General features: G+C 43.2%; 1 protein-coding gene across 6 annotated transcripts in view; it reads left to right on the top strand.

The window, feature by feature from the left end:
• The window catches only part of SIK3 (SIK family kinase 3), a gene marked incomplete at its 5' end in the record, with an annotated part of 146,374 nt that overhangs the window by 41,576 nt on the left and 90,341 nt on the right, over positions 1–14,457 (top strand).

The raw sequence follows: 14,457 nt of genomic DNA, 5'->3' as shown, positions 1-14,457 counted from the left end.
GTAAATATATGTTCCTAGCTACAAAGGCCTGATTCTGCACACTGCTCTGTCTGAGTGGACCCCTGCAATTACTTGGGGCCCCAGCCCTGTTGGCAGAAGGGCTGCACGAGGGGTGTATTCCGAAGGATTGGGGCCTGTGTTAGCTCTGGTAAACAGTATACATGCGTGAGTTCTATACTCTACCAATCTCAGTGGCAATATTGGCCTTGTAGTTAAGGCCTCTTGCCATGTTCACTGTGATTCTGCTTAGGAGCCGATAACTTGATCCTGAGGATCTGCTCTGGTCTAAAATTTGGTGTATGAGATTTGACTTTTCATATTTTCCTGCTTTATTTGGTTCAGATGCTCTGTCTGCTCTAGGAATACAGGTTTCAGATGTCTTTCTGGGCAAACGGGACAAATTACTGAGATCTGAGACCTGTCATATACTTGAAGAAATGCTTAGCATTCACAATGCTTTTCATCTTCAAAATGCTATATAGACATCTATTAATTACTGTTTATTACAACAATGCCCCAAATGTGCTAAGCCGTAGACAGGGATGTAGGGAAGAACAGCCTGGCCCTGAAGAACAGTGCTGGGGCTGGGGGGGGGAGGACGGGGACGGGACAGAGAGATAACATACAAGCAGTGTGGTCATGCATTGTTGGTACTATTTTTATTTAAAAACCATTTCTCTAGCCATTGATGGTATCTCCTTTTGTCTCAAATTAAGACTTATCAATGTGTGTAGGGGGGAGGTGGAGATCCCACTTACAGATGGGAAAACTTTAGGCACAGAAGTGAGGGGATTTCTCTAAGGTTACACAGCCGGTCAGCAGCAGCAATTAGAACTCAGGAGTCCCCAGCTCTGTAACAGGGCCACTCTACAAATTTGTCCTTTTTCGTTTGCTTGTGTAAAGTATATTCATTATTCATTCATTAATTCTGCTCATGGAACGGGAAGTGTATACTTCAGATCACCTGATTCCGGAGAGCCTGGTCTCCTGCCAGTGTTGCTGCCCGCTTTGTATTAAGGCTGAGGCAGGCGAGGCTGGAAGTCATGACATCCCTCCAGCATGCACAAGGCTGTCGATGAGATCTTCCCCATCCAGCTATTGTTGAATTGAATGCATAAAGCTGGTGGGCTGGTATGGACGCCAGCATATGGAGCAGAGGGCCAAGCCACCTAAGTTGGCGTTGTCACCTGGGAAGACCTTTTAGGCTAGTTGGTTTGATGCCTGACATCCGCGTTTGTAATGATGAAAATACTCTATGCCTTCAATAGGTGTTGCTGTTTCATGTTGAAAGAGTCCAACTGGCACATTTGTATGTGTGTGACCCAGGTTTCAGAGCTATACAAAAGGACAGAAGCCACTGCTGCTTCATAGATACGCATCTTAGTCTGAATTGATATGTGGCCTTGATGCAACAGACCGTTCCAAAGAGCCTGCATGACACTTCCTGATTCAGTGTTTTACGTCAGCAAGGCAACTTCCCTCGTCATAGTGACAACAGAGCAAGATACTAAAATGAGTTGACAAATTCAACACGTTGTCCATTGATTACGTAGCGGGGTAGAGGTCTATCAGCCACTTTCATCAGTTTGGTTTTCTTCCAGTTGACTTGAAGACCAAGCTTACTTGCTTCTTCCATAAATATATCAGGGAATTGCTGAGATTAGTTTGTGAGGATGCGAAGATAGCAGCGTCATCCACATTCCAGCTCTGTTATGAAAAAGTCAAGTAGTACCATTCTCAATATGTGGCTAGTGACAGTTTCCATCATTTGATCAATAATGGTATTGAACAGATTAGGGACAGCCACACAACCTGGATGGGCGCTGCTGTTGTACTCTCACTAAGCGGATGTCCTAGTATGTAAGCACACACAGCTCACTCTTTGGCAGTGCATTTCTATGAGAAGGTTGAGGAGCTTGCCAGATGCACCACTAGCCTGCAGGCAGAAAGGGAGCGATGATCAACCAAGTCAAAGGCTGCTTTACATCCATAAAAGCTGTATACATCTCTTTCTTCCTGTGCCAAAACTTTCGGGCTTATTCAGTAATTTGTCTAACGGTAAAAATCTACTCTGTGGCTGATTGGCCGGGCATAAACCCATCTTGCTGTAGATGGTGTAGATTCCTTGTTGGGGCCTAACACACTCAAGAAGAACCAGCATGAACAGTTCGCTTGGAATGAAAGCAAAGTGATGCTATGGTGATTGGAACACACCAAAGCATTGTCTTTCCCTTTCCAAAAGTAGGAGTGTAATCCCACGGTGCCATAATGTATAGTATATGTATAAAATAGGTTAAAGTGATTAAAGGCGGTGTTGGATGGGTTGGTCATCACTGTGAGAATGTAGCTGGCCCTGGTTTGCTGAATCTCCTTTCCTGAAATCACCAGGTCTGGGAAATGAAGATAATTCATCCCTGAGATATAACACACTGCTGACTACAGTACCTGCATGATCCTGGGCACTCACAACTGTAGGAAATTAACAAGAGGTTTACTGGCTCTGATGCTTACTTGTGTTTCCATAGAAACTGCTGTCTGATCATGGCAATCTGCAGAAGGCGCTTGTTGGAAACTTGTTTGAATGTTTCTTAAAAACTTCCCTGAGTGGTGTTGGTGTGTGTGTGTGGTGTTTTTTTTAATCCAGTCGGGATTTATGAACAATGAAGAGAACAGGTGACTGATTAAGAGGGATCTGGAATGCTTGGTAAACTGGGTGCAAATAAACAATTAGTTTTATTATGCCTTAACGTATACATATAGGATCAAAGAATGTAGCCCATGCTTACAGGATGGGGAACTCTATCCTGGAAAAGATTTGGGGATCTTGTTGGAAAATCAGCTGAACTTGAGCTCCCAGTGTGACGCGGTTGTCAGAAGGGCTAATGCAATCCTTGGATGCGTAAACAGGGGAATCTCTAGTAGCGACTTTATTTTATTTCTGTGTTTGGCACTGGTGCACTGTTACCTGAATACAGAGTCTGATTCTCGTGTCCACAGCTCAAGAAGGATATTGATGAACTGCAGAGGGTTCAGAGAGGAGCCGCGAGAATGTTTGAAGGATTAGAAATCGTGCCTTATAGTGTGTCGACCTCCTTGACTCAATCTGTTTCTCTTAAGGTTAAGGAGTGACTTGATCAGTCTATAAGTATCTACAAGGGGATCAAATATTTGATAATGGGCTCGTCAGTCTAGGAGAGACAAGGTAGAACATGATCTAATGGCTGGAAGTTGAAGCTAGACAAATTCAGACTAGAAATAAGACACAAATTTTTAACAGTGAGAGTAACTAACCATTGGAACAATTTACCAAGGGTGGTGGTAGAGTCTACATTATTGGCCATTTAAAAACCCAGTTTAGATGCTTTTCTAAAAGATAAACTCTAGGAATTACCTTGGGGAAGTTCTATGGCCAGGAGGTCAAACTAGAGAATCATGCTGGTACCTTCTGGCTTTGGAATCTATGGATTTTTATTTATTTATTTTTTTTAAGCTGTCATTTGCTTTTTCTTCTCCCACAATTTGGTTGTCGAAATACTGGACTGAAAAGAAACCACTTCCCCCTCCTCCTTCCTGCCAGGTTTATTCAATGTCTAGTAGTGTCATTGCAGTCATTTTCCAGTTGTGAACTTCATCACTGGATAATGGAAAAATCCCCACGTACACTTGGGTAATTGTCAGTGATGAAAGCGCCTGGTTCTTACATTTTTTTTTTTCCAGTCATGCCCTAATGTTGTATTGAAAAACTTGTCATCGTTTTCACTAGTGCATGACCATGTCAATGAATTCTGAGCTGTGATCTCCCAGGTTTAGGACAAAATTCTCCTTTCAAAGCCATCCGTGCTTAATATGCTGCACTTATGTCACATGTGCCTCTCACATTAATCATTTGGTCAGAACACTGTCTCAGGTATTACATTTTCTAAATCTGGAGTAGGCTGTTGCTTTATCTTTGAACATCTTACAGGGCCTGAAAAAGCATTTCTTTATCTTCTGCAGATTATGTGCATGCTGCTCAGGAAAGCACCCAGTAGCAATCAGGTTGGCCATCAGAGGAAGCCTGAACAGAATAGCTTTCTCTCTCCAGCTTCATAATTATCTGATTGTTTGCTTAACAGCTTTATTAATGCTGACCCCAAACTCTTTCCTTGTCATCAAAAAATACTCATTGTTTGTGTCTTAATTTGAGCGAAGCGTATATTTAGCGGGCTTTGCTACAGTAGTATTCCATTTTTTTGAATCTGTTGTATTCCCAGTATCCCAACAGCTTTGTAAGGAGACTGTGCTGGTATTGGGGGGTTGGTCTTTCCCAAAGCATACTTTTAAAAAGCTTGAGCATGGCTCTTCCTCCATCTTTCCTCAAACACACTGCAGGGAAGCTATTCTCTACAGTTCAGTGTCTCAGCAGAGAGACTGGTGGCGGCTGCTGTTCAGCATTCTTGGTACACAGCCTGCTGTGACAACTTTGTTCTTGCATGTGACTACGTTTCCAAAACTGCTGCTAAGCAACTCTGTCTAATGTTCTAGTGCTCTAATATAGTGTCAGTGAGTAACAGGCTTGCTGGGCTGACATTATTCCCTCCAACTCTGCTGACAGCAGCGAGAACATTAGTAAGCTAAGAAACATGTTCATTAAGAGACAGGTGATCTTACAAGCTGGTCTTGACACTGGCAGGCGGAATGAATTGGACATGTTAGCTGAAATGTTTGGCCTGAGTCCTGCTCCCACTGTCAATTGGTTCTGGTCACAGTAACAGTAAATCAGTTGCAGTTTAATAGGAGGCACTCTTACTTTTACAAGCTATCCTATCACTTTAATATGATATTTTATCACAGTTGTTTCACTGATCTGACCTTGTTAGAGACAGTTGGTTTTTAGTTTTATTAGTATTGGCTGTTTGACAGTTTTGCAATAAAATGCACTTAGGATTTTAGAAGTGCATCTAAAGAAAGTGTCTTAAATCTAAAGTACATCTCAAAGGGTTTAAAAACCTCACATAAATAGGTAGTCAGGTGTGAAGTATAATATTAATCTTTTGTTGGAGTGTGAGGCACTCCATTAGACAGCCCCTGTTCCAGAGACCTTTTTCAGATGTTCCTCTGTATGTATTTACCTTAACAGTCGAATCCGTAGAAACAGTACAAATGAAAAATATTCTGCTGTAGAAAAGCCCCAAAGTAAAGAGATGATTGTTATTTATAAATGAACAAATGAATGAGTTCCTCTGTGTACTCCCACCCCTACCTGTTCATTGGGATGTCCAGGTCAGTGGTGTACAGAGGAGTTGAACAGTGCTGTTGGTTTGTTATGGAATTAACCATAATAATATTCAGCTGGAAGCCCCCCAGTGATGGAACAGACTGTGCCTTTCTCATTCTGATAGTGGCTAACTCTCATCAATCAGCTATACCAGTACAAATGCTTGAGTGTGATTTCCTCCCAGTCAGTGGATGGAGACAGTGTCTTGTGATTACAGCATCTTCTCCCAACGTTCTCAGATATGTCCAGATTTCAGCATTCATGAACTGGAATATTACACCTAGGTATCACTAATGTTAGCACAAACAGGCCCAACTGACAGAGTAGATGAACTCTTGATAGTCTGCTCTTCCACAGGGTGTTTTTTTTTTTTTAAATCAGTACAGTAAAATCCATGTGTTAACTGCATATTAGTTGTTTAAATGGGCTCAGAATAGATCTCTAGACTGGCTTGTATGAACTTGGAGGTATAGATAGCTGTTGTCACAGGACTCTGTAACCTTTTGTTCTAGACTGTGATGTCATGAGCTATAACAATAGAGTTTATACCGATCTTTCTATTAACCGGTGTGAAACGAAGCAAACATAAATTTATATCTCACACGTTTTAGTTCACTAACGTATTTCTCGTGATAATAGAATTGGTCACTGTACTTAAAGTACATTTCAAACTGTACATTTAAAAAATCAGTCTCTGCAGCAGTTGCACACACTTGAATATCTTGAGCCAGGCTGATTAGTCTCCCCACAATGGCCCTGCTGAGGCCCGGGTTGAACTCGCGTTATAAAAAGCATTTCAGCTTTCTTCCAACTAATGGCTTTTCCTCCTCCTCTTCCTTGTTCTGTTTCCAGGCAACCTGGCCTCCCGCAGGATCTGTGCCCCCTGATGACGTCCTTGCACCTCTCCTCCCTTCTCTTTTCTCTCCCCCTCAGATGCTCCGCTTTTCTCCTCTGATGATGAGGTGCAGAGCTGAACACATGCAAGCTGCTTTTCATCTCTACTCCCACATGCAGTGTGATGTGCACTTCTGTACATGTGTGGGAAAGACAGCAGATAGACTTGAGCAACCTGCATTGTATCGTCTGATTTACTAGGCCTTTCCAGACGTGTCCCATTATCTTCATAGCCAGTGTCATGAAAATAAGGGGGTAATCAGAGCACTTGGCCCGTGCTCCATGGAATGTGGGCCAGTATTGGGTAACTTCCTCAACATGATTTCCCTTGTACCCTCACCTCATTTTTGATTTGTATTTCGTCTCTGCATCTCAATCAGACTGCCAGCAAGCCAGATTGTGTGGTGGGAAAATGTCCGGTTGGGACTAGGCTGAGGCACTGTGCTTAAACCTGCTTTTGAATGAAGAGTGGATTTAAGCCTTGTCTGCCCGTGAGTTATGCCAATTTAACTAAAATTGATTTATGTAGGCTGGTTACTATACATTTATATAAACCAGGTTGTGTGTGTCCACATAGGGGTTTGCACCAGTTTAACTAAATTAACCTAAACCAGTTTGTGAATCAACCTAGTGCAACTTGTGTGTAGGCAAAGTCGATAACTCTTGACTTTAATTTGAATAGAACTAGTGGCAATAAACTTCGAAGTGTTCAGCATGTTAGTGTGTGTGTATGAGAGAGACTGACTGCCTGACTCACTCTTACCAGTATTATCCATTTCTGAATGTAACTTTCAATAAGGGCATGCCTACATTTGCAATTTAAAGTGGAAAAAGTCCCTTTTTTGTGCAATAACTGTGGGAGCGTCTACACTTGCCAATGACTTTTTGCGGTGAAATTCAGAAGTTTGACTGCAAAAAGAAAACCGCCTCCATGAGAGGCGTACAGCTCTTACCAGTGATGCTTTTGCAGTGATGTGCAAGTGAAGACACGTTCTTCCTGTTTACAGAGCTTTTAGCCTCCACAGGATGTCCCACAGTGTCTAGGTGATCACTCTGGCCAGCAGCTCTGCTGCTCTGACGCCAGGTAAACAGACACCCACCCCTCCCCCAGTAAAGCCCTGGGAACTTTGAAACTCTTTCCTGTGTTCACGGCAAGTGCTCACTTCTCTGGCCACGTGACAATGCCTGCTCCACGGAGCAAATACTGAGCTCCTGGAGCTGATCAGTGTTTGGGGAGAGGAGGCTGTTCAGGGACCCAGGATGCCCCGTGCTCCCCTCTGCCCCCTTTCCACAAGACCTATAATCAAAATGGAGAGAGCTGCACTGTGGGATCGCTGCTCTCATCGGCAATGGAAATGCTCAAATGTAAACACTCTGATGCCTGTGGAAGTGAGTGAGTACACCAACCTGTCACTATCGCCGCTGGAAACTGACCGCAAAAACTCTGCAAGTGTAGCTATAGCCTAAGGCTTTCTACACGACAGACCTTAAAGCGGCACAGCTGTACTGCTGCAGCTGCACCGCTGTAAGGCCTCCTATGTAGCCCGTCTATGTCGAAGGGAGCCCTGGCTCCAGCCTGAGCCTGAATGTGTTTGCCACCATTAAACAGCCCCTTAGTCTGAGCCCCGTGGTCTCAAGTCACTAGCAGAGGCCTGCTGCAAGTTTTTAACTGCAGTGTAGACATACCTTAAAAGCATTCACAGATGTTAGTTAAGCTCCTGTGAAGTATCATCATCTTTTTATAAGGGATAGCCGAAGTCTTATAATGAGTCGGGAGTCCTCGTTTGCACAGGCCTACTCTTAACCATTAGAGGATACTCCCGAAAGTTTGACCAGCCTCCGAGTTTGACTGTTTCTTTCCCTCTAACAGAGAGCACTAAATAGAAGGGCAATGGGGTAGAGTACGTACAATGCAGATTTGTTAAATGGAAAACAGAATGGGTTGATTTGTAGCAAAAAGTGCAATGAAATGCTGGATACACCTTTCACTTGAATCCTTTGGTTCTGAACATCTAGAATTTGATTGCTAAATCTTGCTATGTATTTGCATTGACTTTTAGTGTCAGAAAATTGCAGCCTTTGCTATGCCAAAGAAGAAAGGGTAGCAGCAGTTGGGACCCGGAGACTTCACACACCACCCTGAGTGAAGAATGTGGTACAGTAGAACCTCATAGTGACAAATTGACCAGTCAACCCCACACCTCATTTTGAACCAGAAGTACACAATCAGGCAGCAGCAGAGACAAAGAAAAGTGAATACAGTACAGTACTGTGGTAAATGTAAACTATTAAAAAAAAAAAAAAGGGAAAGCAGCATTTTTCTTCTTCATAATGAAGTTTGAAAGCTGTATTAAGTCAATGTTCAGTTGTAAACTTTTAAAAGAACCACCGTGTTTTGTTCAGAGTTAGGAACATTTCTGAGTTACAAACAACCTCCATTCCTGAGGTGTAACTCTGAGATTCTACTGTATAAGAAATCTTATACACACTTCCAAAACTGTCTGAGGCAGTGGCAGGGCTGGTTTTTCTCACTTGAGCCTGCAAATGTTGTCAGGTCTGGGTCAAATTGTGCTTAGCTGACATGATTTGACCCAGTCTACATGGACAGCTACGTCCTAGTCAGTATCCTGTCTGCTAACTCTTTTGACCAGTCATGTTTAATCATGCTAATACTGTGTAATGGAGGCATTCCCGACACATCAAGTCAACAAACCTGAGGGTGACTGTCATGCTCCTGTGCAAACTGCTTAGGCTGCCTCCCCTGCTCTGCAGGTAGACCTGCTTCTTGGTTTACAGCTGAAAATTGCCATTTCGGTATGTCCTTGTTGTTGACTGAAATGGCACTTGGCACTTGTATCATCTCTGATCAGCTTTACAAAAGTGAGTGAGCATTATTTGCAGTATGATTAAGTGGCTCATTTATTCCTCTTCAGTGTGTCTCTTGCAATACCTCCCTTGCCTCTTTTGGGGAACTTACCAGTCATCATTCTGTTCCCAGTGAACAAAACCTGTGATGATAGGTGTGTTATGTTAGCATTTTCAGCAGCCGCTGGAGGTAGCGTTAAACTCTCCAGATAGGTTTATTTTTCTTTAAAGAAATTAAATGACTGGGGGAAATGGACTGTGTAGAAAAGCAGTGCTGGTGACTGACTGTGGGGTGATTGTGGCGAGCATAAGAGAATAGGGTCATATTGAATACAGACTACAATAGCTCCACTGAAATGAAGGCACAGTTTGGGGGAGAGAAGGCTTTATCTTACTCACTGTTTGTAGGATATTCTTGACTGCTAATTTCTTACTTCCAAAAATCTTCAACCTGTCGGTTGAGTACCCAAGCCTGCAGGATGTTACTGTCATTCCCCAGCCCCCCAACCTCCAGAACAGTAGAAGCATTCTGCATGAAACGCCTCACACTCACTCTGCAAGAGCAATTTTATTCGGGAAAACTTTCACCTCTTACTGTACAACAGAGTGCAAATTTTCTGGTAATTCGCTAGATGAACTCAGCACAGAGACTGGTGGTCTGGAAGTGCTACATCACGGCCAAGATGTCCTACTTGCTGTGCTCAACTGCCATCCTTTCTCATGCCCCACTGCCACCAGAACATGGAATGTCATGTTTCCGTTTGCAGACAGTCTACTGCTTCCATTAAGAAGATGACTGCTGCCAAAAGTTTCAAAACTCAGCTTTGGAATTCAGTAGCTTCAGTTCCATTTTCACAAACATGCACATTCTTAGGGCTTGGGGAAACTTACCAGTATAATTATACTGCAGTAGTTATGCTAGTATAAGTCTATGTGGGAATAAAATTGTTCGCTTCGGGAGTTGTACCAATGCAGCTATAGTAATATAATTATACAGATATAATTATGCTGCTGAATTTCCCCATCTAGACAAGTACGTAGAAATTGGACATCTAGGATATCAATGGTTTCCAGTATTGCTATCTCCACTGAAGTGTTGAAAGATCATGAGATTTAAAAAAAAAAAAAAAAATGGGTTCTTTTTATTTGCTTTCTGTTCGTTAAACCTTGAGGGCGCATCTGGGACACGTTTTCAAACTTTTCTCTGTAACCACACGGCTAGAAATTAACTTTTTTTCTAAAGTTGAGATTCTCACAAAATAACAAGAGTTGAAGAGTTGGGGCCTTAAGAAAAATACCAAATATCGTGACATGATAAAATCGCAAGAGTTTACAACACTGGACTTACACAAGTTGCAGTTTTTCACTTACACATCTGGATTGAAGTCTTCCAGCCTTTCACATGCATTTCATTACTTGAGTGGACTGCTATCAGTCCTCATTATAATCAAGTGGATTCAAGTGGCCTGCCGCACATCAGATACAAAGAATCTTAACCTGTAGTGAGATTAGTAGTCACTCTTGACTTCAGGAGGAAGGATTGCTGGTGTTAGCAAGGGTTTGTAGGATCAGGCCCTTAAGTTGGTAGCTGTCTTACTCCAGACTTCAGATGCATATAAAATAAATTCCTTTGAGGGAGAAGGAAAATAGAATTCCCCATCCCTGCAACAGTGCATCACACAAATGGTGATCAGAATTATTTTAACCCATGCTGCTTCTGCGCGCGCTCTCTCTCTCTCTCTCTCTCTCCCTCTCTCTCTCTCCCCCTCCCCCCCCCCCCCCCCCCCCCCCCCCCCCCCCCCCCCAGTTGTGCTGGTGAGCTTGTGATCTACCTGACAGTGATTCCTGATACAGTAACATCCCCCGTGTGGCAGGCAACATTCAGTGCTGCTGCATCATCCCCCCTGTAGCTGAACAACCAAAGGATACCATCCCAAATTCTGGAGTTTCTGCAAAAGTGAATAGGCGTATAGAGTAGGAGGAAGACAAAGGACTAAATTAGTTCATTGCCATCCGACTGTCAAACCTGTTTCTGAACTCCCTTCACTGTGGATGCTGACTGAACTGCATTGCTAAGGAACTCTGAGAGGATTTGGTTTTGAATGTTGAAGTTAATGTTTAAATCGTTATGCATAAACCAAAGGATTTCTACTGAGCCCGCCATGGCCCTTTTGATGCATTCCATTGTGCCTAGAAATGACATTGCTATAGGGAGTCTCTGACCACTCGGGTTGGGATAAGGAGCAGGAAATAATTCCTCTACGGTCCGCATGCTCTTTTTATTCAGATGTCTCATAAAGCCCCTCTAGGAATTGTTACATCCACTCTGTCCAACTCTGAAGTGCACCCTACCCTGTTCTGGGGTGGAACTTGGTAGTTAACAGCACACAGCAGTATTAAGTAGTTTAGGACAGGAAGTGAAGAAGAAGAATCCTGCATCTAATTAAAGCCAGAAGGGGGATTTTGAGAGGAAAAGTAATATTGAGATCTCCCCAGGGCTCGTACAAACAGTGCTGTGGGTTCTCTGATGACTGCAAGAAGGAGTGGGGGGACAAGAGGTGTCTTAATCAGAAGATGCCATGTCTAGCAGCACAGATCTCTTTAGCACAATGCGAGAGCATTATATTCAGTACTCAGAGGAAAGTGTGCCACCAAATGTATTTCTCACAGCACAGGTTTTTTCCTTCAAGATCTCACTTCTAAATACTGACCAAGTAGGACTCCATTTAGCTTGTGATTTCTGAGATCCCGGCACAAATGGAAAGACAGACAGGAATATTGTGTGTAGACTTGCTCGTGTGGGGTTTTTTTGTTTTGTTTTGTTTTTTTGCAAAGGAAAGACTGCAACGGCAGTATAGTTTAATATTAAAACTTGAAAATAAAGAGCAAGTATTATTCTGGTTGTATTTACTTTCTGAGACACCAGCCACTCCACCTGGGATGCAGAGATCCCAGGGCTGCTTATAGGCTACTGCTGCTCAGGCATCTGAAAACAATCTCCTTTCAGTGTTTAGCTGGCATATTGAACTGTAGGTCTGAATGTTACGCTTTTGTCATTTGGATAAAACTGCTTGGTCCCTCTGTGGGCCAGGAATGGTCACAGCAGAGAACAGTACTTAGACAAGTAGAGTATGAAAGCCCCAACAGACCTAGAGGAATTGGCGCTACTGACTTTCTCAAAATGCCCTCAGCATTTTCTTCGTGTTCTGCAAAATACATGAGGTGGTGTAGGATGTGGAGAAGGTGAGAACTTCATTGTTGAGCAAATGCAGTTTCTTAATGCACCAAACACTTTGGTCCTCAAATTTCCATCTTTCAGGTGTTGACAATATTTATTTTCAAGCCACCAGTTTGCTATAAAATGGCCTGGGCTGATCTGTTCAGTCATTTTCATACATGCAATGGAGATTTTTCCCTTTGGCAATTTTATTCTTCTCATGAGATTAAAAATGATTCTCAGTATCGATATGAACTGCTGGAAAGAAGACTACAGAAGGCTGGCCAGCCAGTCAGTTCCTGTTCGAGAGGAGACTCTTCCATTTTAGTCTTTAAGCCTGTCAAAAGAGGTTACATTGGTTCAGTAAAAGGTGCCCTGCTCTCTATCCTGTTAGAATGTCAAACTGAAGAGCAAATACCCCCTTTGTGGGACCTTTTCTCTTGTTTGAAATTACACAACTATTACTTGTGGATAGGTTACCCTATTAGCAGCCTCATCGACACAGGCAGATTTATGGTGACAGCTCACTTGAAAAATGTGCACCTGTGCCATCAGACTGACCACTCAAAGACAAGGAGTTGCAATACAACAGCACACTGCAAAGCCAGCATTTGTTATGTAAGGTCACCAACAAAAGCCTAAAGTTCAGCTCTTTGTCTCCAGCATTGATTAATGTGCATATGCCAATGAAAAGTGGCTCCAGATGTGAGTAATACGTGCATTGCCATTTGAATGACTGTCTTGCTTGTTTATCTGGGCTTTGTTTAAGACTGTAGAGCAAATAAGAGAAGAAACTTTGCTAGTAGATTTGTTTTATGAATGTCTGAAGAACTCTGTGAAAACGAACGCAAAGGGTTGAACCAAACCTTGCCGTGTGGTGGGATGTGTGGACAAACCCCATGTGTTTTTCTATCTCCTGTGCTGTTGTGGAAGCTCACTCCTGCAGGCCCAACTACCCACTTAAATTCCTGAAACAGGAGAGGCTGTTGCTTTTGCTTGTGCAATGACTTGATCAATGTTGGCTGTCAGTGAAGAATGCAATGGGACTGCTGCACCCCCCTCATATTTGCAGTGTTGGGGCATAAATGGTGACATTGGCTATGTCATTAGGACTGAGCAATGGGTAATATGGTACCAGATAGCTGTATCTCCTCTGGACTCCATGGATCTGAACTGACCAGAGTGCTAATCATATGGGTCCTGCTTCACATATGCCAGATGTGCTCCATTCCTCTGGCAGGAATGGGTTGATAGAGAGAGTAAGCCCTGAGTCCGTGTTAAGGGACATCAAGGTATAGTTACTGTTTGTTACTGAATCTCCATAATAATGCACTGTGTGCAAATATTGCATAGCATCATCAAACGCATGCATCAGAACTATGTTGTAGCTCTCCAGCACTTCCAGGCTCGCTCCCACCGTTAATGTCACAGACATTTTCTGTCTCTCTGATTTCCTTAAGTTTCCAGTTGGTTTTTTGTGCTGTTGGAATCCAGTGAGGACTCAGTGAAGCCCTTGTATCGTCTGATTGAAGTGATCCCCTCACGCCCCTGGGATTTATCTATTCCAAATGAGCTGTGTTCCTGAGCTCTTCAAAGGTTTCTGTCACGTAGAAGCATGGTGTCAGAGTAACTAGAAGGATACAGTTAACTGGCTCCCCTCTATCTCTCCAGGGCTTATATTGTTGATCCCTTCTGGCTAGGTGACCTACTGGAATGGAAACCAGAGAGGAATCATATCAGACATAATGTGCATGTCTCAATATAGAAAAAGCTCAGGTCTTGGAGTTGATTAGAAATATCTGTTCTCTCAGGGAGATCTGGCTGAGTGCATCAGTGGCTGAAGCCAATGGCACTGCTGGGTAACCTAATTTAATGCTGGCATTTGGACGTAGCCTTTATTAGGCTGCAGCTAAAAGGATCTGTCTGCTGGTTCTGCACCATTTAACTGAATGATATTCAGGAAGACATCAGCTATTACTCCCCACATAGCTTAGTGCACCTCAGGCTTGACGTGCAGCATGATCTGGTGTTCCAGTCCTTGGCTTCCCACACAGCTCTGCCAGTGAATCTCTGTCCTCATCTGCTGTGCGCACTGTGCTCTAACCAATCCTTGTTACTTCTGTTCAGACTGCCCAGTGTGTGGTGGTTTTGTGATACTGACACCCCTCTCTCTCTCTCTCTCTGAACTCCATTCAGTAACTAGGCCCCAGATCTACAGTGGTGA

The sequence above is a fragment of the Trachemys scripta genome, chromosome 21 (assembly GCF_013100865.1).
Source record: "Trachemys scripta elegans isolate TJP31775 chromosome 21, CAS_Tse_1.0, whole genome shotgun sequence".
NCBI classification, from domain to species: domain Eukaryota; kingdom Metazoa; phylum Chordata; order Testudines; family Emydidae; genus Trachemys; species Trachemys scripta.
The sequence above is the reverse complement of the archived record's forward strand: the minus strand, read 5'-3'. Positions and strand labels throughout refer to the sequence as shown.